The 24,999-nt window shown below is 36.1% G+C and overlaps 1 protein-coding gene and 1 pseudogene across 25 annotated transcripts in view; both read left to right on the forward strand.

The window, feature by feature from the left end:
• Positions 1-24,999, forward strand: part of Slc8a1 (solute carrier family 8 member A1) — a 386,292-nt gene that overhangs the window by 280,456 nt on the left and 80,837 nt on the right. The window lies entirely within an intron of this gene.
• On the forward strand, positions 11,094-24,569 carry LOC147827004 (AP-1 complex subunit sigma-2 pseudogene; annotated as a pseudogene). The gene has a single exon (XR_015452995.1). The product of XR_015452995.1 is annotated as an AP-1 complex subunit sigma-2 pseudogene (transcript).

Raw genomic sequence — 24,999 nt, forward strand, 5'->3', positions numbered from 1 at the left:
CTAGTAAAAACCTTCAGGCTATTTTATCATTACGAATGACTGTATATCCAGCCAATATCCAGGTCTTAGAAGTGAAGTACTAAAATCTTGAAAGAGACTGTAAGTGTGTACAAATAGAAAGAAAAGAGTGTGCTTAATCTCATAGTTAATTTTATACACTTCAGGATAATAGCCACTAGTCATACGCAGTTATTCAGCAACTGAAATGTGCATCACAAGTTGCGGTAACTACAAAATACATAGCAGATTTCAAAGATTTACTATAAAAATAACATATCTCATTGACAAATCTTATACAGTATTAGTCCTATGTTAGCATGATAATATGTTCCATATATTGGGTAAATAACATACTATTAAAATTAGATTGACCTTGATCATTTTATTTTTTAAAAATGTATATATGTGATTTGCATTGTACTGCAACCTGTTCAAAATGAGGCAAGCTTCTCTAGCCTGCTTTGAAACAAGACAACATTAGCTCTGCCAAAGGGATGAAGTCATTAAAATGGGGCTAATCCATGGTCTCCCCCTGGTTGGGATTTGTAAATTTAATTAGCTAATGGAGTGGTGGCTAAGAACAAGGTCCATATGGTTGTTTTCTCTTCAGCCAAGGGCAGAAATGTGTAGTCACTCCTGCTGAAAATCAAGGTACATGGTTGTTATTGTGGTTATTTTCAACTGTGAAAAAAAATCTAAAAACTTGTAGTTGATTTTCCTAAAGGATCGTAGAGAAAATGACATGTAAAATATCCTTATAGGCTTCTAAGTATTTTCTAAACTTTGAATTTTGCATAAACATTATACTTGGAATAATTTCACAAGTCTTATAAATAAAGAACAATCTAAACCAATCTGAAAGATAAGACATTATCCCAAATGTAAGATGTTTTCTGAACAGACATTGAAGGATGCTGGCTAAATAGTAACTGCAGCAAATGGCTTTTAAAAGCATGTATGTGTGTTTCAAATGTCATTTAAAGGACACACAGATCTTTCTGCATTTTTTCCTTCTTCTCTTAAATTTGTTTTTTAAAGTTGTTTTCAACCCTTACTTAACTGTTTTAGAATGCAGTTACTTTGATTAAAGGAAACCACCCAGCAGCATTTATCAGTTAATCATTTTCCATTTAATTCTCTATTTGTTTTCTCCATATTTTATAATTATGTAATTTTGGCTAAGACTCCTCTGAGCTATTCTTGCAGCTCCCTTGGGCAACTAATGGAAGGTTTAGCAGTAGACATACTATAGAACAGCATATTTCCATCTAATGACTTGAAAAGAGTTCATGGATGTGGAACATTTTCTGTTTAGGTTTTGCTGGCAACATCCAGTAAATGGAAAACACCAACAGTAGTGCAATGTTATGGGAGAACAAAATGCCTGGTTTCTAAATACACTACAACAAAGCTAACTGTAATCTACCCCCTGTCTTCTATGCTCTTTAATTTGTTTATCTTCACATGTACTTCGGGTCTCTTTCCATTTGCTGATGAAAGCTGCGTCTCTGGGTTTATTACCTCTAGGATCAGGAATGCAGAGTTTCTAATAACTGACATTTGGAAGAAATTGCAAGTAAACATACTAAGGGGATCTGAGCTAAGGAGTACTAGCCTCAGCCAATTGGTGAGAACAGGGGAAGGCTGCGTAAAGTTTACCAGTTTGTTTTATTGACTGTGGGCAATTGGTTTAAAAGCAACAATCCCATGTTGCTGTCTAAGTGGACTGTAGGTATAGCATGGCTGTAGTCACTGAATTCTTTAACATAGTATGTTATGTCTTGTGGCTCATCACAGGGGCATTTTTTACAGAACGCCCTAAAAGATGCCATTTTGTCTGGCATTACCTTCTGCTGGGAAAGCCAGCAATATACTCTTTCTGGACCTAGAAACAATTTCTTAGTCATTAACATATGCATTCAGATCAAAGAGTAATTGCATTTCATGAACAATAACTTTTTAATTAAGTGACATGGTGGCTCTACAGAGCCACAGTTCCTTGCACTCCATCAGGTAAGTTTCTATCTGCTTGTGTGTGTCTACACAGTTTAGCTCTAGAGTACTTCTACAACTTGTTAATGGTGTGTTGTGGGTCTTGATGATTTCTGAGAATGCTTTTTAGAGTAAGAGGAATGGCATTAGCTTAGGAGATAAAAATTAAATATATAGCCACCATTTTAAATTTTGATTCAGTAAATATGTCTTGGCCATTTTCCCTTTTCTTCAAAAATATAGAGCTGAAGCAGACAGGTATTGTTCACAAGATGTTTATAGTTTGGTATTGGTGATCAAGGAGGCACATACTCACCCTGTAAACCAGAAAGTGATATATGCCAAGGGGATTTACAAAAGTGTGATGGCAAATGCACAAAAGAATGTGATAATTCTGAATGATGAATCACAAATTGCTTTTTGAGAGGTGGCCTGCTAGCTGCATCTTAAAAGATTAAGTAGGCTCAGACTGTGCAGAGACGTGGGAGAGGGATTTGGAGGTAAAGAGAAGAGCATCACAAAGTGATTACAACAGATCCCAAAGAGAATCCTAAACCCTTTGACCTCTTTCCCTGTCTACCTTGAGTTGACAACATTAAATTTGTTTCCATTCCTAGCCCATGGTGCTAATCTAATCTATGCAAACCCATCCTCTATAGTGCAGCAAAAGTCCATCTAGAACACACCCAGGCTCTTATAGCAGCCTATGACTACCCACTTTCTCCATTCCAGATTCTACAACTCTTTGCCTGTCTTGACATGACCTGTGGGTCAGCATAATTGAAGCTAAAATATTCAAGAACCTCTAAATTTGGATTTTCAGGGGCAAAAATCATAAAATACCATGCATTCATTCCAGGAAAGTGGAAATGCTATGCCTTTCTAAATCTTGACCAGTGATTCTCAAGATAATTTTGCTGTGATTGATCATGTAGATCAAACTAATTCCCATTGCTTCTCAAAATAAAATACTTGCTTCAAAAATATCTTGTTTGGAATAATATATAATCTCAATTTGCTGCAAATGAATAAATCTATAAATTAAATTTCATTTTAGCTCTAAAGCTGAGGAGCATTGCATGAATAAGAAACACTGATTAAACTCCAACTTGTTGCATCTTGGCTAAGTCCTAAGAATCTGAACACCAGAAAATCAATAACCTTCTAGGCTAAGAAACAATAGCAGAATTTATCTTACTTGTCCTAGTAAACTTGAAGGAAGCATGTACTATTTTTGTATCATTCCTCTGCTATTTTTTTTTTTGAAATAGTGAGATTTCTACTCAAGAATCAAATAATGTTTCTGAGCATTTTGGTGTTATAATTTATATCCTAATTTTACTTTTTAGGTTTTTCTAGGACTTGTTTGTAATAGATAATGACATTCATCACGGGGATTTGTACATGTACATAACACACTTTAATTATTTTTTTGTCCTTTTCCCCCTTGCCAAGCCTTCTTCCCCTCCCCATTTACAAAAGCTGTATTTCCATTTTTTTTTCCTTCAGTCTTTTTTCTTTAAATCTCTTTTCCCTTTAAATCTCTTTTCCCTTCCTTACCTCCTCCGCCATCTCTGGTTAATAAGGAAAGAATAAATAAAAGAGGAGAGTGTTGTGTGCCAATAAAAAGTGTTAACATTCCCTGTAAAATTGTTTTATCAATCTTGCTTTTAATTTAGGCTTATCATATGTAAACATGTAAGTGGACTGTTTTTCTTCACTATCTACCACATAAAAATGTACCTTGTAGATAATTAGAAGTATGAAATCAACTAAGGGAAAAATCTCTAAAAGAAAAAGTTCTTTCTTCAGGTTTACTCCAGTACTTTGAGGAAAGTTAGTAATTGATCAGTAAGGAATGTTCTCATATGGCATTTTATCGTGAGAATCCTCTCTGGAAGAGTTTTCACCCGTGTTGGGGGAGTTTTCGGTCCCCAAATCCAATAAAAACACAAAGCTGACAAAGCCAGAGGAACTGCAGCAGAAATAAAGGAAAAAGACAGACTCGGTTTTCAAAGTTATACATGCTGAGATCATATGGAATTTTGGCCCTCAAGTTGAAATTGTTACCTTCCAAGTTCTAGATGTTAAATGGGAATAATATTATACACAAAACCCTTGAGGATGAGATCCATGAATTAATTTCAGGTGACCATGGACCAAGAAGGAAGGACAAAAAAAAAAAAAAAAGTAAAACCAACAACAAAAAAAAATTCAACGAAATCTCTGGCTTTTTATGTACCACAGGAAAAATACCTGTAATTTCCTCCAGAAATCAAGGATGTTTTATGTTGCAGTGGCTTAACACTTTTTATGTGCTTCAGAGATATGTAAATATGTAGGTGTAGGTTGGAAGCCAGCTAGTAAGGACCCTTAACAAGTGTTAACTCCTCTCTTCATTTGTGCTTGGCAAGTCCTTTGGAAAGATCAAACTCACTCTCTCCATGACAGTATACAGAGGAACATTAGTGTGATGTCTTTAAAAGTGATGTAAGCTGACTTTGTTATGAAAACAATGTAATTTTAACTTTGGAATGACATCTGGTCTGTGTCACAGCTCTATCAAAATAAGTGATAATGGAGAATGAGTGGGGGCTTGCTTTGCCAAATATGGCCACTGATAAGTAGTGCTGTATCCCACTCTTACTACCTCTTTAAAACTTAAAAAAAAAAAACTATATGAGAAATGTTATAAATAAATTACAAAATAAAAAATAAACAATAGGACCTTGTGAGATAAATCTTTAGCATATAGGAAGGGAACCACGAGATAGGGGGAAGGGAGGGAAATCAGAAAAAAGGTTGGGGAGGAGGTTGTGAAGTGTTGTGAATATGCAACAAGCCCCCACGAGGCACATGATCACCATGTACTACAAACAAGTGTGTGTGTGTATGTGTATGTGTGTACATATGTATATATATATGAATAAGAGCCTAATGTAAGTCCTGTCAATTTCCTGTGAATAACTATCATGTGGAATCAGCAACATGTGTCAGAATGCAGGAACTCTTGACTGGGAGTTTTTGTAGTTGTTTTTTTCTTAAAGAGGAGAGGAATTTTGAGGATGTAATTTCCTTGCAAATATTATGGAGGAGTTTCTTTTGATTGCTTCCAAATTTCTAATTCATACAGTCCTAGAAATACAAAGAGGGATTTTAACCATGAATCATCTTGCATAATCTTTAAAGTCTTCTTTTGTTGTCTAGTCTCCTTCTGGAGCAGTAACTATCTCTACCCTGTAGCAAATAAATCCTATTGGCTGCCAGGGTTTTGGTCACTGCCAGTGTATACAGACAAACTATACTTACAGTTCTTTTGGAGGGCTACCTCTATAATGTGATCATGAGAGATTAAGGGGCTCCTATGTTGGTCTAGAGGAGCACTAGAGGACCACACCTTCTGTTTTCCACCCAGAGTAAGGCAATGATCCAACATAAACAGAGTGATAGCTCTCAAAATGAGCAATGTCTCTCTCCCCCAGTATAACTGAGCTGGGTAGTGTAAATTTCATTATTTAATCTCTCTATTTTTCTGAATTTCAGGTAAAATTCATCTCATACCCTAAATCTGATGATTTAAAAATATTTAAATGTTTTTGGCCCCACTTTGAAATATGATCACATAATTTATGGAGTCTTAAAATTGAATTTTGTTCTACTATATTAGCCTTCAATTACTGTATTTGCTGAGTGCATTACCAAAACATTTAAAACTGTAATGCTTTCCACTAAGAAACCTACAATGAAAAATCATATTACAGGCTCTAAATCAGATCCTACTTCAACTCCTGTGTTATTTTCCTTCGAATGACTTTCTATAAAGCTGTACAATCTCTATAGAAGCTCAAAGAATTAATTGGTCAGGAAGAGATCCCTTCCACATCGCATCCAGAGAAAAGGTACTGACAACTGAATTTATGTGAACTTTACCATACATAGTGACTTGAACAAGAAACCCACCCGGCCTCACACCAGTGTGCTGCACATGTTCAGAACAGACTTTCTGTATATCTAGGGAACAGATCAAATACTGAGGTCTCCAACTTTGGGTTTCAGTCTCCTTTTTTTTAAATAAAACTGAAATTCATTTCACATTGTGAGTCACATTCTGTATTTATACTCTGTGCTGATTTTACTAAATGCAGTCTCTTTTTTAAAAAAAATCAATAAATAATTTTCTTGTAGGAAATTAAATTAATAATACTTAAAACATTTTATGGAAAGATACAAATTAAAGTAATATGAATTAATTAGATATTATCACCAAGTATTCTGGACATCTCAGAGAGCATACAACATAAATATACAATGTTGAGATGTATATATCATCTTTCTAGGTTAGGGAAACTCAAATAAAACTCTTGTCTGTAACATTCTGTGGAAGAATATGCAGTCAATTAAGCTGGCATACATGTGACTCTCGCTTCATGTAAACACAGTTGTTTCCCAAGTGAGAAAGTGCTTTGCTGCCACTAATATCTCTTGTATTTCTAAGTCCTACATTGTATCCATATTTACATACTTCCGTTGTACTTCTTTCATTTATACTACCACACTTTCATTTTATTTCTTTTTAATCTTTTATTAGTACATGTATGCAGTACATAATGATTGCATTCATCGTGGGAGTTACATGTACCTAACACATCTTAGTTCTTTTTTTCCCTTCCTTCCCTCCTCCCTCCTCCCTCCCTTGTTCCCCTTCCCATTTGAACACTTTCTTCCTACTTTCCAAAATCTAGAAGAAAATAGGTACAAAATTATGTTTTCACTTATTTAAGGTAGAAATAAATTTCAGTTTTATAATTTCAGCTTACACTTCCACAGAAAAATATTCTCAAGATCCTCACTATTTCCACCTTCCCCAAAGCCTGACCAGAGTCAATAAGTCCTTCTAGAAGTTTGGAGCTGACCAGAACCTTATCATCTGCTCTGCACCCCATCTTGTCAATTCTAGTGGGCTCCCATGAGGTTCTTCCTGACCTGCACTCAGATTGGCTCTATAAGCAACTGGCAAAACTTAAAATGCAGGAGGGGAAACAGTATTTTCTCTACATAAAAGCTCCTCCTAAAGAACATTCCTAGGAGTCATTTTCCCATGGATCTTTGGCAGTAGAACCAATCTGGAACCTCATAGATAACACCACTCTCTTGGTTACCAAGAGGGAGGAGAAAGGGTGCAACAAGATGAGAAAAATTCCAAACACAAAAGGCAATCTTGGAAACAATTGCTATCCATCTGAATACTCGGTTTTCTCTGATTCTAAGAACACAAGTTTGCTCAGAACTCCTTGTTTATAAGTTTTGGAGAAATGGAAGAGGACCTGAGATCATACCCACTGGAGAGTGAAGATGCAAGCTGGAATAGGGGATGAAATAAAGATCTCTTGCTAAAGAAGGAAAGTACCTCATTTTGTCATAACTGCCTGTTGATTAAATGAATTTCTTAGGCTGCTTAATTTATAAAAGTCAGTGTGCAGGTTAGGGAAGAATTGATTGCACGGAAACTGCCAAGTACTTCCCAAGGAACATTTTTCATCATGATATTTTTGGCATTTGTGGTTTGCTAGTTCCACTCCAGCCTCAGACACTGTACAATAAAATTACAGCTCCATCCCAAGGCACCAGCTGTCATTTCCGCCAGTCAATTTATCTTACGCCTAAAAGGAACCTGGAGCAAATGGCTTTGCATGGACTAGTGTCATTCAAAACTGGTCCAGCTCCACAGTAATAAATGCAGACTGCATTTTGTTTGCAGCCACTTATGTGTCTGATATGTGCAGGAGGATTTCCATGGCACGCTTTAATGGAAAATTATACAGGTTTTAGAAAAAATTGATCAACCATAAAGAATTCCCCCCAGCAGAATACTCTATAGACTTTGTATTCTGAGAGATAATAAATAGACTTCTACCACTAATCAATACATTGAGAGTAGTCCTGATGGAAAATTTATCTATTGAGTTAGAATCCATGAGAGCCGCAGAGAACCACTTTGTACTTCCATTCCTTGAATATGATATCTGATCAGTCTAAGAAAGTGTTATGGGGAAGGACAAAGTTCATGAGCTGTTTAAAAGCAAAGAATGAGACAGATATGAGAGACTGGTTTTTTTTAAAGGCTCTTTTCTTAATATTTCTCTTGAAGCTCTTAACCTGGGCATAGGCCCAGGTCTAGTCTAGTAAAATATTTTCCTAATGGCAATTGATGGATCATTGCATTTGATTTATTAAGGAGACATTTTAACATTATACATTGATTTCCCTTGTTCACCCTTCACCTACACATCAGAGATTGTGGTTCTGTTGTAAGGACAAGGAATCTGCTTGTATTTAAAGCTCCTTAGGAAATTCTAGTGGCCACTAGATCCAAAGATTCACAGGTCTAACATTATGTTCCTTTCATAATAAACCTTAGAACGGGGCCAGGGATTTAGCTCAGTGGTTCTGCCGCCTGCCTTGCAAGCGGGAAGTCCCAAGTTCGATCCCAGTATCAAAAAAAACACAAATCTTAGAACATCGCAAGTACAGAGGCTGATTTCTCATGATGAAATAAGCCTTGTTATCACTGAAAATTAATTTCTTAACTTTTAATCAGTGCTTGAGTTTCCTCATGTCACTTCCTTAAGAAAGTCACCATTCATGTTCCTACCATGTCCCATCTCATTCACCATCTTTTTGATACTAAAATGTTTGTACCAACAACAACATTCTACCTCAGAATCTTTTCCTATCCCTTCCTCTACTCAAACTACAAAAATAAATTCTGGTTTTATTTCTAATAGTCTCCTCTTGGACCAATCTATGGGTCTTCTGAGATTGACATTTTAGAGCTTCCTCTTTCAGGTTGAAATACATTCTACCCTAAACCCTCCAGTTCTCATGGACCCTATAGTTTCTCAGCCTTCGTGTAACTAGCTGTCTCCTCTTCATTCTTTAATGTTGGTTCTAGTGACCATATGAGAGGATTGAATTTTTCATTCCATGGATTTTTCTTCTAAGAACACTTTTTTGCAGAAGCCTATCAGCTCACATAAATGTCTTCAGTTAGTATCCTACATACATGGCAAATACATAGAAGTATCCCATGTAGACACTTCATCTTTATTGCAAACATATATTCCATAACTTTTGTAAGCATTACCCATCATGACTTGGGTGAAACATATCAAGAACTTGTGATCACTCCACATTAAATTCCTTAAGGTCTCTTTGAATTTTTCTACCTGTCTCCTATGCTCAGACACTTGGAACCCCCATTTACTTAAATAAGCAAAGTCAGACAGAGTCATAATGAGAGCTATAACCACACAAAAACAGGATTTTGGAGGAAGCAGGTACAAAGAGTCCAGAGAAAAGGCATTTTCATAGCTACAGCTTCTCTCTGAGTTCTTTCTTATCCCTTTCCTCTGAGCTCCACAAACCTGGGACTGATTAAACCAAGCCTTCAGGTTCGTACTGCTCCTGTCTGTTTAATAAAAAAAGAAAAACAAGAAGCTAGTGTCATTTTATTCATGCTTTCAATCTTCTTATGCCTAATTTGTCTCCAGTATTAAATGACTATTTATCATCATAGACCTCAAGACATTGTATGCTTTCTTTTTTCTGTCTCTGTCTCTTCTCTGTCTTCTCTCTCCCCCGCTCTGTCTTACACACACACCACATGACACTGCCTACTGAATAAGTTGAATCATTCTTCTTATTTACTGTATCGGGAGAATGACATCCTTCTTGCTATTTTCCATATCTCACCTTGTAACTTCTCATTTCACTACATCATTTTGGTTATAATTCTCCCACCAGCTCTCCTGCCAATACTGTATAAGGTAATGTAATGTGATAGCAATTTTCATGTAATTTATTAATCTAAGGATTCAGTTTTTGATAAGTCAATTTAAAAACTTAACACATATATCCAGATATTTTGTCATACAGCTGGCCAAAATCACTCATGTTAAAAATAAAAAGAAATAGATACTCAGACTTGAGTTACTTATAATTAGGGTTTTTTGTTCATGAAAATCAATTTAATCTTACAATCTGAGTGTTTTCTCCAGTAGAACTTGTGTTTTACTACTTCCATCTTGCTATAAAGGTGGAGCTCAAACAGCTTGATTCATGGAATTTCAATTTGTTTTCTCTAACCTACATACGAATTTTCAGGAAGGAGAATTGCATAAAAGAAATTAGAGCAACGCCCCCCTACTTATTTGGTTTTGACAGATCTAAACTGGAGACAGGAAGCCAAATACTTCTTTAAAATATGCTGCTGGAGAGGTGGCTGGCTGAGTCTTCAGAAAGAGACTGTACTTTGCCACTCCAGAAGAAATCACCATGACTGCTTCCCTGGTCAGTCCCTTGCACTTTTTCAATTATAATACAATGCAAACTTTATGCTAGAGTTGGGGTGATTGTTCTAAAGGTCACAGTTAATCACGATTGTCCTTAATTCAGAAGTGCTGCTGACCTTCCTTGCAAAATTGTGGCCACATGACGAAGCATTTCTCCTGGCCCTCAAGCTCTCTTTCTTGCCAATCTCCTATCAACGTCCACCACATACAAGTAACATAGAACTTGATGCTTCTTACCTACAACAAGTTTTTTTCATTTTCTTCCTTTGCCCCATGTTTGTTTGCTTGTTTGTACTTTTTTGTACTTCTCTCACTCTCTTTTTGTTGTTGACCTCTTAAATAAACTTCTGCCTAGAAAAACTCTACTCTTTCTTCAATACACAGCCTGGTTACTACCGCCTTTTGTGAAATTCCCAATCTTCCGTGCTCCCACAACTCAAAACTCCTGCCTAAAATTAGCACACTTGGAGTTTTGTAATCTTTGTTTACAGGCCTGTTGCTCCTCTAAACTGAATTCACTCTTCTCATCCTTGAAAGTTACTGTGGGGCTGACACATGATTGGATCCTCAGTAATGATTGTGGTTGGCTGGGTAGAATAGCACACTATAGGAATATGACATGTTGCCGATCAGTTCATTTGACCCTTTGTGATGATGTCCACACCAGGTGCCTGAATCACCTATGCACCATTCATTATGCTTCCTCTCTTGGTGAACTCTGGGCTAAGGACTCTACTTTTTATATAAAAATTATGTGGACTGACAGCAACACGGCTTCTCTTCCTCAACTCGGCGGCAGGGGCTCCCCCTCGGCGGCCGCCGCCGCCGCTTCCGCCCTGTACTGTGCAGTTTGTCTTGCATTTTAGTCATCAGGGAAAGCTTGGACTGCAGAAATGGTATGTCCCACTGTCAGACAAAGAGAAGAAAAAGATCACAAGAGAACTTGTTCAAACCGTTTTAGCAAGGAAACCTAAAATGTGCAGCTTTCTTGAGTGGCGAGATCTGAAGATTGTTTACAAAAGATATGCTAGTCTGTATTTTTGCTGTGCTATTGAGGATCAGGACAGTGGACTAATTACCCTGGAAATAATTCATCGTTACGTGGAATTACTTGACAAGTATTTTGGCAGTGTGTGTGAACTTGATATCATCTTTAATTTTGAGAAGGCCTATTTTATTTTGGATGAATTTCTTTTGAGAAGGGATGTTCAGGAAACATCCAAGAAAAATGTTCTTAAAGCAATTGAACAGGCCAATCTCCTACAGGAGAACAGAATACATATCACAGCAGGACTTTCAATGGGTGGTCTAAGAAAAAAACCATACTAGAATACATGCTGGAGTGCTGATATGCAGCAAAACATAGTAGCATATGAATTCAGTTGACAGTTATAATTTTGTCAAGTTTGTTATATTTTAGCATAACTTAGAAAGCCTAAATTACATTCAATCCCAAGGGACACTCCCTATTATTTCATTAAACTGATGCTTTCATGGGGATTTTTGCTCTGATAGTGATCAGTCACTGGGGCTTGTAATTTATCTTCTACAGAGAATATTGAAATAGGTTTAGAGGTTCACAGACAAAAAGATACTTATTAAATGCTGTGATTTGCTAATACCATCGGTAAAGTAGAATTTCCTTATGAAAACAAAAGCTTCTGTAAGGAAATGAATTGGGAGTTGTTTGTTATTAATATTTACTTTAATTGCTTGCTGTTTAATTACACTAGTATCTATTCTGAGTGGAGAAAAAAAGGTAGATATCTCCTTAAAGTATTTATGCCTGGATTTTATCCTCAGATATTACTGTATTTAATGGTTGTATAAATGTAGGAATCTGTTATTTTTGGAGGGACAATTTACATGCTTTTGTAGCCAAATATCTCAGAGTTCAAGCTTGAATAAATATAAAATGGAATATACAGAGTTTTCCATGTTGTTTCAGGAAATCGGGGCAGGAGCAGACAGGATCAGTTTAACCCCCCAGTTCAGGTTACCTTTTTTGCCTTGTTGAGGTGAGAAACATCTTGTGAGTTAAATTCGTAGGCATACGCATTTAACAGTTTTGTTTGGAGAGTTCTCTAAAAGTCTAATTTGAGGATTTTTTAAAACTTTTTATCTTTATTTTCAAAGTCATATTCATTGGACTTACTGTTTTGTAGCTAAGTGAACAGTTAAAAGCCTTTATTGTTATTTAAAATATCATATGCGTGACTACTTCTATTTTTCTCTTGGAAGATTTTCCTCTAGGATCCCCTATTTCATATGATAAAATCCTGATGAACTTAAGACACTGGTGGAAGGATTTATTCTGTTTTTTCAGTTAACTCAGCACTGACTAGGTGACTTACACTGAAAATCTTTTCAGAGTATTACTAGTAAATATAAATAGGATATTTTTAGGTGTAGGTGATCACCTTGTTTATCATTATATAAAGTTATACAAATAAATCTGAACTCCTAGGCATTAAGAAGTTACGTGTTTAGCCATAAACCAAAGAACAAAAGCAACCAAAAACTTAAGTTTTAGGCAACTTTACCATGAACTAAACATTCTAGAAATATGATTGAGTCTGTACCAGTTTGTGTACTCTGTAAGAAAATATGCATTTCTCTTGTAGCCACGTCATGAATATTTTAATGTCCCTGTGTACTAAATGACTACTCCTCAAGTATGCAGAATTTCCCAGAGGAAATAAGAGAGCTGATATACTTAAGAAAGAAAATGTCCTTAGCATGGTGACTGGTTGTCATGTTAAATAATCATACAATATTTCAGAACTAATATCTTGACAATTGTATTTTTTCATTCATAATTTTCTTTCCTGTTTTCAGTCTATATGTGATCTTGATATAGCTTATTCCTGTCCACAACTGGTTTAGTTTCTTCTTGACAAAATATGTTCTATGTATTTTTATCTCAGACACATACACACACATCTGTGATTAATCTTATAAGAGAAAAACATAGCAATCATTAATGTTACCAAAGAAAATATGGCTGAAGTGCTCCATCAAAATAAGCAATGCCATAATATTGAGAGGGGCTTCTTGTTCAACTGTTGAAGGAAACAACTATATTTAGTGTGATTATCTTAGAGTCTATATAAGTTGATGTTATTTAATGCTTTGTTAACTATAGTTTTATATTTCTGAATACTAAAACCTTTATCATTGATCACTGTTGTGTATGCTTTTATTAAAACTTATAGCATATTTTATTGTAAAAGAAAAAGTACCAAATAATTCATTGTTTCTATCTACAGAATTTAAGGCCTGAGTTAACTAAGTTGTCATTAAACAGTAGCTTCAGAAATTGCCCAAACTGATTTGCCACTGGAAGACCTACAAAAATGCGTTGTGAACAAACTTAGTGTTAGGCAGGTATCCAAATCAGTTATTTCCATTCTTACCATTCTTGCTCGTAAGATGCTACATTCGAATCACTGGGAAACATGGGTCTTTCATTTCCTTTTTTCCCCCTCCATACCTCCCCCTGCCCTGCACTATGTTGTTCATCTGGTTTTAATGCTGCATAAATGTGCATTGTCTCAGACCTGTTTGCTTTGGATGCTGTGTGCTAAGTTGTAACAAAATGGTGCTTCTTTTGTTATCTGTATACAGCTGCTTGCTTTAAATTAGTAGATTCTGAAATAGCTTTTCTTGCATGTCTAAAATAAAAGTATTGCATGTACTTCAAAAAAAATTATGTGGACTAACATTTTTTCCTTAAATTCTTTTATTGGTACATTTTAGGTATACAATTCATTTACATTTATCATTGGGTACTTGCATCTTTACATGATATATCTTGGTTCTTATTTTTTCCCCATTTCCTGTCCTCCCTTTACCCCCTCTACCCTTCCCTGTTTACAAAGATTTGTTTCTATTTTTTCCTTTTCTCATAATTTTTACTTTCTCTTCCTTCCTTTCCCCTATCCCTCCCTCTTCCCCTACCCCTTTGGACCTTTTCTTCCTATTTCACATTATCAATTATTCATTTTAATCATTATTTACACTTTCAGTTTCTCACACCAGAGAAACTGTTCGGTATTTACACATGTGAGTCCTATTTATTTCACTTAAGAGTATGGCCCCAATGTGCATCTACTTATCTATAAATGTCTCTAGTTTCTCATTTTTTATGGCTCAGTTGTACTCCATTTTATAAAAAAAAAAATCTTCTTTATCCAGTTTCCAGTTGATGGGCACTTGGGCTGTTTCCAAGCTTTAGCTATTACAAACGATGCCGCTATAAACATGGGTACACATATATTGCTGTGGTATAATTCTTTTAATTCTTTTGGGAAGATACCCAGCAGGGGAATAGCTGGGTCAAATGGGACCTCTAGCCCTAGTTCTTTGAAGTATCTCCATACTGATTTCCACAGTGGTTACACCAGTCTGTACCCCCATCAACAATGGAGAAGGGCTCCTTTCTACCCACAACCCCACCAGCATTTGTTATTGGTTGATTTCTTGATAGCAGCCATTCTTTGTGGGGTGAGGTGGAATCTCAGTGTTGTTTTCATCTGCATCTCTCAAATGACCAGTTTTGTTGAACACTTTTTCATGTGTTTTGTGGACTAACTTTTACTAAGTAATCTAAGAGACCTTGATGAATTAGCACAAACATAAGATCAAGTTTGTGACAGTGAACACAGCTCAGCTTAGTCTTAAATATCTCTTAAGTAAACACCAGGTATCAACCCAGAGTTCATTGTCACAGGGACACACAGAAAGGACATAATGGCATCCTGGCCCTTGGTGACATGGCTACTACGAAATAGGGTTGGCTCTGCCCAAACAGTTTATGTTACTGGGGACCGGAAGACCCAGAACTGTACTTTTATGGATTCCTTCCAACCAGCCTTTGAATATCTATCTCAGCACATCTGACTTCATGAGAGAAATTAAGGAAAACCTATAAAGAGGAGTTTGATTATTCTACAAACTCAAAGGTAACTCAATAGAAAAAATATTTGAGACTATAAATGTTGCACCAAGACAGGAAATATAGAGAGGAATATCCATAAATCACCTTCTAAAGATTTTCTGTTCTACACAATAAAAAAGTTTAGAGTTATATTTTGTTGAATTGATAAGCTTTATTCAGAATACATACACACCTGCCTTAGTGATGTACTACCAAGATTTTCCTTATTACTCCATGTATTTCAGGTATCATTATAATTAATATAAGTTAAATCCAATTCTACATGATTAAAGTTAACAGAAATGTTAAAATTCAGTAGGACATTAGCATAAGTATTTAACAAGGTCTTTGTTCATGTTCTATCCATTGATTGTATCTGCTTCTTCAATTTCTAAAGGCTTCAGTTGTATAAATATAAAATACAACAGTGAGAGGAGATCCATGGAAGGTGCCAGATATTATTACCTTTCCATTCACACAGAAAAGTCTTCCAAAATGAGTGTTTTATTTATAATAATACGCCATGCATATTTGAGAAGGGAGCTGAGGAAACTTGAATATACTGAGAATATTGTTGGAATAGAGAGACCAAAGTTTGCTCAGTTGCAAAATGAGATTATGTTAGATAATAATAAAGAAAGTACTTTACATTTGATAATACTTTAAGTGTGGAAAGTTCTTTGATACATATTTTTTGTTTATTATATTAAGTTGTGTTTTATATAGAAGTTTTTTCTTGTTTTATATTTGATGAAATCAAAATTGGAGAAAGTGACTTGACAAAATTGTGTTGCTAAAAGCTAAAAATCTGCATAGCAAATGAAAACCTAGATCTCATGCGTCCCTTCAACCTACATAATTCTTTGAGTAAAAATATTTTCTACAAAGACTTTCTACAGAATGTGCAAAATAACACAAATCCTAAAAACAGTAACTTTTCTTGTCAGATTACATTTATATCAAAAGCCAAAATAATGATAAAGATTTGCTTTTAGAGTCCTAACTGAACTACACAATCCACTGGAAAATAAATGTTTTAATATTGTAAAGCCTGCTTACCCATTTCTCCCTACAATCAATGAGCACTTTAAATGCAACTCATCAGAAAGAAGCCTGTAATTAATCCAAGAATTGCACCAAGTAGTTTCTTACTGTGTTTGGTCCAGTGGTTCAATTTGGTTAAGCAATGTCATTATTTGCATTCTGTAAACCTCCTCTGGTTCTATAAAGCCTAACTAGAGGAAACTTCCATTAAAAACAAGAAACGTAAAAGAGAAAATAATCAAAACACATTTTCACTTTAAAACCAATAAAGTCCATTCTATTTTTGGTTAATTTTAATTTTGAACTTTACTTGTAACAATAAATAACTAAATTGCTTTTTTGCTAATTTTATCTTGTGATGTTTACCTATAAAGTGCCTCAGATTTCTCCTATTAAGAATATGAGCTACAAAATGATAACTGTTTGGTGTAATTTTAAACCAAATGAAATACCCAGAAAAGATTTAAACATCCAAATAAGTGCTAGAGTGAAAAGTTCGGTAAGACTCCATAGTGCATCGTTATGTTTTGCAGATTGAAAAGCAGCAGCAAAAAGCTGAGGGCATACTCAGGCCTGTGATGTTTTGTTGATAATAGTTTTTGATTCATAGTTTATAAGAGTTTTCATTTTTATGTTGTGATTAGATATTCAAAATGTTTTTCACCATACAGAGACTCACTATTTAGCATACTTACAGGCTTGCCACATTACAGCAATATAAATTCCCTCCGTAATTACTCCCTATGAATTAAGAAAATGGAGATTTCTTTAAATGTAGAAGTATATTTTCTAAGTGGAAGATACAGATGTGCATGCACACACGCAAATACACACACAAATAGATCACCAGTTTCCTTGTCCCATTGATTGATAAGGGCTGACACACCATGACTGTAGTCAAAGAAAGAAGAAAACAGCAATTGCCAGTTGTGATACTCAAAATACTTGAAGATGCTAATAAGATAGTGGATGTGAGTTCTGACTGACTATTATTTTACCTTGACTCTTTATTTGGTGTTTCTGTAGATGTAGATTTGTTTCAGGTCAAAGAATCTTCAGGCCGATATTACCAAGGCCATCCCTACACAAAGAAGTCCACATTTCATTGAATGAGCCTTTGACTTTATAAAGCATCTCTAAGCATGATAGACAATGATGAAATGGCAGTGAGTTACAAAAACAATCATGTATTTCCTTCTGATGTCAGTGTACTTAATTAAAGGGGAAAAGGGTTCTGTGAAGAGAGGTTAATTGGCAGTAGCACCAGAGGGAAAAAACTCTAGGGTAATACAGAGTGAACAAATACTAGCTATGAATTTAGACTCTTGAGATGAGTTTTAATCTTGATTCTGGCATCTACTAGCTTTCAGATTTTAGCTAATTTCACTGAATATCATTTTGCTCATCTATATAATGAGAGGTAAACAGGAAGATTTCCATGGTAAGAATTGAGAGATTTTTTCTTTCTTCCAGGCTGGAAAATACAGTATTTGGGGGAAAAGGTGCTGAATATCAGGATAAATGACTAATGTGGTTTTGGATATGGATGACCAGTAGAAGGATACTTATCATTCGTGTTTGCCAGTGATCTAGCAAGAGGAATTATTTATGAGAGAACAAAGGTGAGGCTTAGATTGCCAGAATGGCTTCTAGGGAAACAACGCTGGAAGACAAGCACTGAAATTTTTCTAGCAAAATTAGCAAAAGGTTTAGTAATGATCAAGGAGAGAATTTCTTCTTTCAAAAATGGACACACTAATTTTCCAACAGTACATTCAGACAAGAACTTCCATTAAAGGCCATAAGGGAAAGTAAATGAAGAAGGTTACCATCAACATTGATTCCTAGGGCAGGACCCACATGAGGATTGTAGGCAAAATAAACACTCATCTCTAAAAGGGCTAATCCCAAGTAGTGAACTCATAGAAAAATGTCAGAAGTTCATCATACTTTTGGAAGCTTAAGTAAAAGCTAAAACAAACAAATATCACATTGAGAGAAATGCAGTCTCTCCATCCTCGATCACCAAATCTCTCTGTTCACTGTCACTATAGAGAGAAGCAACTGAGACAAAATGAAATTGGCCATCCATTGTCTCTTGTGAATGAATTCTGGGTGATTTTTTTCATCATTTATGTATTTGCAATTCTCAACAGTGAACAATTATTTACTTTAATAAGCATGAAAATTCTTTAAGAAAGAAGAATACACACTATCGTGAAGCAATTCACCCGTGAAAGAACTCATGAAATACAAACTTGTTAATACAAACTATTGTTCAGGCTGGAAAATTATGATGCTGCACATAAACAAGGAGAGACCAAGTCTTTCAAAATCAAGTTCAGTTATGTTTAAGTTGACAAGGAAAGCAAGAACCAATGAGATACACTGAAAATTATATTGTAAAACAAAAAGTCTATGTCCTTGATTTCTGTGAGCTTACATCTTGATATCAGTAAGTTAAGTTTGCTGAAATATTTCAGCTTCTATTCTTTTCTCCTTGGTCTCTAGAATAATAGTAAAATTGTGGTAACCATCATTTACTGAGTGCTTGCTATGTACTGGGTCCTTTTCTGGTTTTTTCATTTAATTTTCTCATGCCCTCAACAATCTATGAGGTAGATTCAATTATTCCATTTTCACAGACTAGGAAATTAAGGCATGAATGATGTCATTGGCATGACTGCCTATGATCTCGTGCCAGTGTATTTTAGGTCATCTTACCTCTCCCAAACTATGGAACTCCTCTGAGCCATGGTCACATTGACAGAGGAGTATTTGAAGAATATTTCATATGAATGTACACAGAAAGAGGTTGATTTACCCTTATATTTTTATGTCTATGAAAATGGGGAGGGGAGGAAACAAAAGAGAGGTTATCAATTTGAAGACCCAAGAAAGCCTAGCCTAATTCTCTGTCTTCTGTTTTTAAAGTTGTCCTCTTTCTAAAAAAGATAATTTCAGCATATTCTAGCTACTGTCCTGTAACTTTACAAGAGTGAATCCTTTCATTATTTTCCTCAGAAACTCTACTTTGAACAAAGAAAATTGACAATGGAGGGAGGATCAAAGACAGAAATAATTTCTGGAAAAAGCCTAATGCCAACCCAGAATATTCAAAATGTTCAGGATGCAGAGGGCTTTTGAAAAAGATAGAAAAGCAAGAGTCTCTTTGAAATCCAGTAGAATCACTTTTGTTTTAATTCTAAATTTCTACAAAAGTTAGTGACAAATTTGGGACTGATAGTAGTTTCTAAAGAACCAAAGATGTTGATGTGTTCAGTTTTTGGAAAAAATCCTCTTTGCCACAGGTACTCTTAACATTATTCTCAACTTTGAGAAATTTGTTAAAATAATGTTTTCTAGAGAATCTCCATTCAAGGATTATAGTTGAGATCGTGCATTATGGACAAAAATGTAGTCCTACAAATACATTAAGGATCAAACCCAGGGCATTGTACATAAGCAGGTGCTCTCCCAGTGGGCTGCATCCCCAGCTAGGAGCACATTTTAACATGCTGGGCTCATCCATCATTTTGTTAAATGTGCCTCATCGTAGAATCTGCACAACTTCAGTATTATTAAACAATTTAAAAATACAGACCAAGGTATATTTGATACCTTTCAACATGGTACTTATTGCTTGAGCCACTGTTATTTTTCACTGAATGGACAAATTATCTCAGCATGCATATCTAAAAACAAACCCAGGAACCTTAGTAGTTAATGCTCCTCAGACCTGAAGTTTATTGACCGCAGAGAAATGAGGTAATGATTTGGGATAAATTATGGTCAATTTTAATTCATTGTGTAATTTTCCCTTAGTAAACCTCATTTATGCAATTTTCGTAGCCTGTCATTATAGGATAAAACCTTGGCAGAGCTATGAGAATTATCTTAGTTATCTCCTCATTGCTAGGACAAGCTATCTGACACCTACCAGTTAAAAGAAGAAAGGTTTATTTTAGCTCACACTTTGTAGTGATTTAAGTCCATAGTTGGCTGGCTCCAAGGCAGAGGGACACTACAGAGGAGAAACAGTCTATGGCTGGGTAAGCAGGAAGAAGTGAAGCAGGGAGCCTCCCTTTCCATTCTTGTCAAGCCTATTGGTTGGTGCCACCCATACTCTGGATGGGCCTTCTCATTTTCCACACCCAGAACTATACTAAACCAATCAGTGGACTAATTTAATTATCACACATTATCATGATAATCCATATTCACATACTCTAAATCCAGCCACTTCTGAAAAGTCTCACCTATGAGTACATGAGGCTTTGGCAGGACATTGAGATACAAGCCCTAACAAGAATTTTTAGTACATTATTATTTTTTTTTTTTTTTTTTTTGCAGTGCTAGCGAATGAACCCAGGGCCTTGCACAGGCATGCTAATAAACATGTGCTCTACCACTGAGCTGCAACCCCAGCCCTTATTTACTTTTAAAATGTGACTGACAGAACATTTGAAACTCCATCTGTGGCTTACATGATGTTTCTGTGGAAACAGTACCGATCTTTCAGAAGCCAGTGAGGGTGGAGAATGGGAAAGGAGTCCCCGTGAACACTGTGGGGCCCCTTGGTTCAGAATCCTGGAAGTGCCTCCCTCGAGATGGGCCATGGGGCATGGGGCCCTGCAGGAGCCTCCCTGTCTGCCTTCCCCCAGGAGCCCTGCTGCTTTCCACTCTCTGAGGGGTCTTTCTAGCAGGCAGATCTCCTCGTGTCACCCTCCACCTTATAACTCTGCAGTGGAGCCCTGCCTGCCAATGCGGCCTCCTCTCTTACTTCTTTGCCTCCTTCCCCACCTGCTTGGGCCTTTGGATAGGTGTTATTATAGTTTTACTTCTGCCATTATGCTGCCTTTCCCCACCCTGGCTGTGTGATAAGTCACTGCCAGCAGCAGGGCTGTGTGATCCCGAATGACCTAGTGTCAGAGACTGGAGCTTTCCTTGTGACCTGGTTGAAACCTTCTCTTTCAGGTCTCATGAAGGCCATATTCATTTCCTCTATTGGTGGTGGGTTACCCTCTGCTCCTCAAACTCAGGTTGAGCCCCCTTGGCTCTCCCGTGACCACTTAAAGAACCTTTTATTTTTTCTAGAAGCAATTCATTTTATTTGGCTATTTTCTTTTTTTTAAATATTATTTTATTGGTACATTTTAGGTATAAATATAATGACATTCATCATTGGAAATTTGCACCTTTACATAAGCTCTCTTGATTCTTATTTTTCCCCCTTCCCCTGCCCTCCCTTCAACCCCACCATCCTTCCCTATTTACAAAGACTTTGTTTCCACTTTTTTCATTTTCTCGTATTAATTCCATTCCCTTCTTTCCTTTCCCCATCCCTCCCACTTCCCCTTCCCCTTTGCCCCTTTTCTTCCTATTTCACATTATCTATTATAGCTTTTAGTCCTTATTTACACTTTCAGTTTCTCACACTAGAGAAACTATTCAGTATTTACACATGTGTGTCCTGTTTATTTCACTTAAGAGTATCTCCTTAATGTGCATCCATTTAGCTATAAATGTCTCTAATTTCTCATTTTTTATGGCTGAGTAGTACTCCATTTTATAAAAAACACACATTTTCTTTATCCAATCTCCAGTTAATGGACATTTGGGCTGCTTCCAAGTTTTAGCTATTACAAATTGTGCCTCTATGAATATGGGTACACATATATCACTATGGTATGATTCTTTTAATTCTTTGCACATTATTTATTAAAACAACTCTGGGTACCTACAGCATCTCTGGAAGTGGTCAACCATGTCTTCCAAGCAGAGGAAGGTAGATAGTAAGTTTTTCTTTTGAGAGTAAATCTGACAATTATATGCTAAAAGGAGAGAGACCAAAGAAAAATATTTGCTCCTGTTTTTCATGTGAAAAAATTAATTAATTGCCGTTTAGTTTTAAAGATGAGCAGGGGAAAATAAAATAGGGCAAGGTTATATTGAAAACTCCCCCTCCAGTGCTCTCTACAATTTCTCTCCTCTCCCTGGAACAGCAGGATTTTAGCTGTCTTTGCCTCTTGCTCTGCTTGAAGCAGTGATTTCAACTACTACTTGACAATGCAGAGAGATCAGAGTATGGATGACAAGACCTCCTGGAGAATTACTTTGGTTAGTTACTTTAGAAGCGCTCATCTTTGGAATCTATTTAAATTACAGACTAGCATCATCGTTACTATTTCTTGGGTTCTGCTTCACAGCAGGAGCTCCAGGAAAAGTATGACTTCAGAACTCTGTGTATCCAGCTAGTGGGGGTTAGAGAGACATGAGGGAGATCGGACTGGGGGGCTAACCTTAGTAGCTCTTGTGCTCTTTGCTTCTTTGAGTTCAGGATTCTGTACTTGGATATCACCATTATATGGGATGTAGCCCAAAACTGTATGAGTGGATTTGTGGTTACTACTCACTACTTCATTGAATATTTCCTGACTCTGACCTTTGCCACCATCTACCAAATGCCCTTTTTGGTAATTTGTTGACCAGACAAGTAAGGACTGAAAAATTAGCTGCAACTTTTCAATAATAACAGTAGCACCTAAAGTTTTATAGCCTTTTAACAAATAATTTTTGCCTGCAGTATATTATTTGATCTTTGCAACAACCTGTGAAGTTTGTTTGATGATCACTATTGATCATTGTTTGATGATCACTATTTGATCATCACAGCACTGTGAACATTATATATCACTGTGAAGCGATTTGTTGTTTGTTTGCTACCAATGACCAAACTTAGGATCTCGCTCTTGCCAGGCAGGCACTGTGCCACTGAGCTACATTCCCGCCCGAGTTTTATTAATCCCATTTGATAAATTATAACATTGATATTTAGAAAGATTCCAGAATTGAGCCAAATAACTCAACTATAAAATGGCAGAGCCATTTAATTAACTAATTAGCCATTAATTCATTAATTAATTAGCCATTAATTCCAAGTAATAGCAATTTCAATTTAGTATTCTTGCTATTTTAACAATGGACCAATGAATTTAAGTCACAGACTAGTTGTTTTTCTATGACCATCTTTTAGGAATTAAGGAAACGAAATTATCCTATACCCAGTGTCTCATCAGTAATGTAAAAATATTGTATTGGTATAAATAATACAAAAAGGACTTTCTTCTTATTTGGAGCATTTACTGGTGTGGGGAGGGGTATTTGGGTCACTTACAAAAAATGAAAACAATATATGTATTAATTTCTTTTTCTCTGTCTCTTTCTTTCCTTAGTACCAAATCCCTGAGTGACTCATCAGTCTGTTCTTGAAAGAGGAAAAAAAATAAGTTGAAAATGCACCAGGAATTAAACCAAATGATACTAAAATAGCTCATAGCAAGCTTATCATTCTTTGTAGATAGAGAAAAATAATTGCCAACAGGAGAGCTAGAGAATGCCTGGGGTAAAGGAGAACGAGCTACTGACTTTGCCAGGGCATATGACCTATGATTATAGTTCTTTCCTTTCCTTTTTAAATAAATACCGTGAAGGAGATGCTGCTTCTGACAATGTCATAATACTTTATGCTTTGGGGGAAGAAAACAAGCCCAGGAAGGCAGGCCTGAGGAAACAGCCGCCAGAAACGTTTAGCATGTCAAAGCACATCAACTACCCTTCATCTTGCAGAAGGCAGCTAGCATCTGTGAGGATCCAAAGGAGAGGAGGGAGTGGATGGAGGGCTAGCATGGCTGACAGACAGCAGCAGCACTCAGCTTTGATGTAAATGCTTTTCTCCGTCTCGTGACAGGCAGCACCCGAGCTTTCTTTCTGTTTCGCAGCACTAGCAACATTTGAAACTCCTTACTGAAAATCCTAGACATTCTCACTACTTTTTTTTCACCCCAACAAACAGCCTTTTATGAGGACTGTAATTTATTCTAAAGCTTGTTTTTTAAAAAATGTGATAAAATTCACATATCATAGAATTAAATCCATTTAAAATATACAATTCGGTGGGATTCAGTATGTTCTCAGAATTGTGCAACTATCACAAAAATCATTTTAGAACATTTTTACCACCCCCAAATGAAATTCTATATCCATTAGCAGTCTCCCATGTCCTGAATTATCCCCAAAATTCCAGTTCTAGGCAAACACTGATCTACTTGATGTCTCTGGATTTACCTGTTCTGTACATTTCATATAAATGTAATGTATATGTAATATGTAATATGTAATCATTGTGTCAGGCTTCTTTCACATAGCATAATGTTTTCACGGTTTGTCCATGTTAGACTATGCACCAGTACTTCATTCCTTTTATTTGTTAAATAATATACATTCTCACCAACACTTGTTACTATGTTTCTTTTTTTATTGCAGCCATCCTGGTGGGTGTGACTTGGTACCTCACTATGGCTTTGACTTGTGTTTTCCCAGTGCCTAATGATGAGAGCACCTTTGCATGCATTTCTTGGTTGTTTATCTTCTTTAGAAAAATCCCTATTCAGAGTCTTTGCCCATTTTTAGTGAGCTTTGTCTGATTTGAATTACAGTGGTTTCTCCTAAAGCTTTTCATGTCAGATATACTGTGGATCAGATTTCAGACTAATCTTACCTGCTGTCATCCTTTTTTGGCCAGGGAAATTGCCAAGTCTTTATGTGGTCCATCCTGGGTCACTTATTTCTTGAGTGTGAGAGTGTAATGGCTCAATGAAAGATGGTCTTTCA

The sequence above is a fragment of the Heterocephalus glaber genome, unplaced genomic scaffold (assembly GCF_053883595.1).
Source record: "Heterocephalus glaber isolate CG9 unplaced genomic scaffold, H.glaber_assembly_v1.0 deba00001457, whole genome shotgun sequence".
NCBI lineage: Eukaryota > Metazoa > Chordata > Mammalia > Rodentia > Bathyergidae > Heterocephalus > Heterocephalus glaber.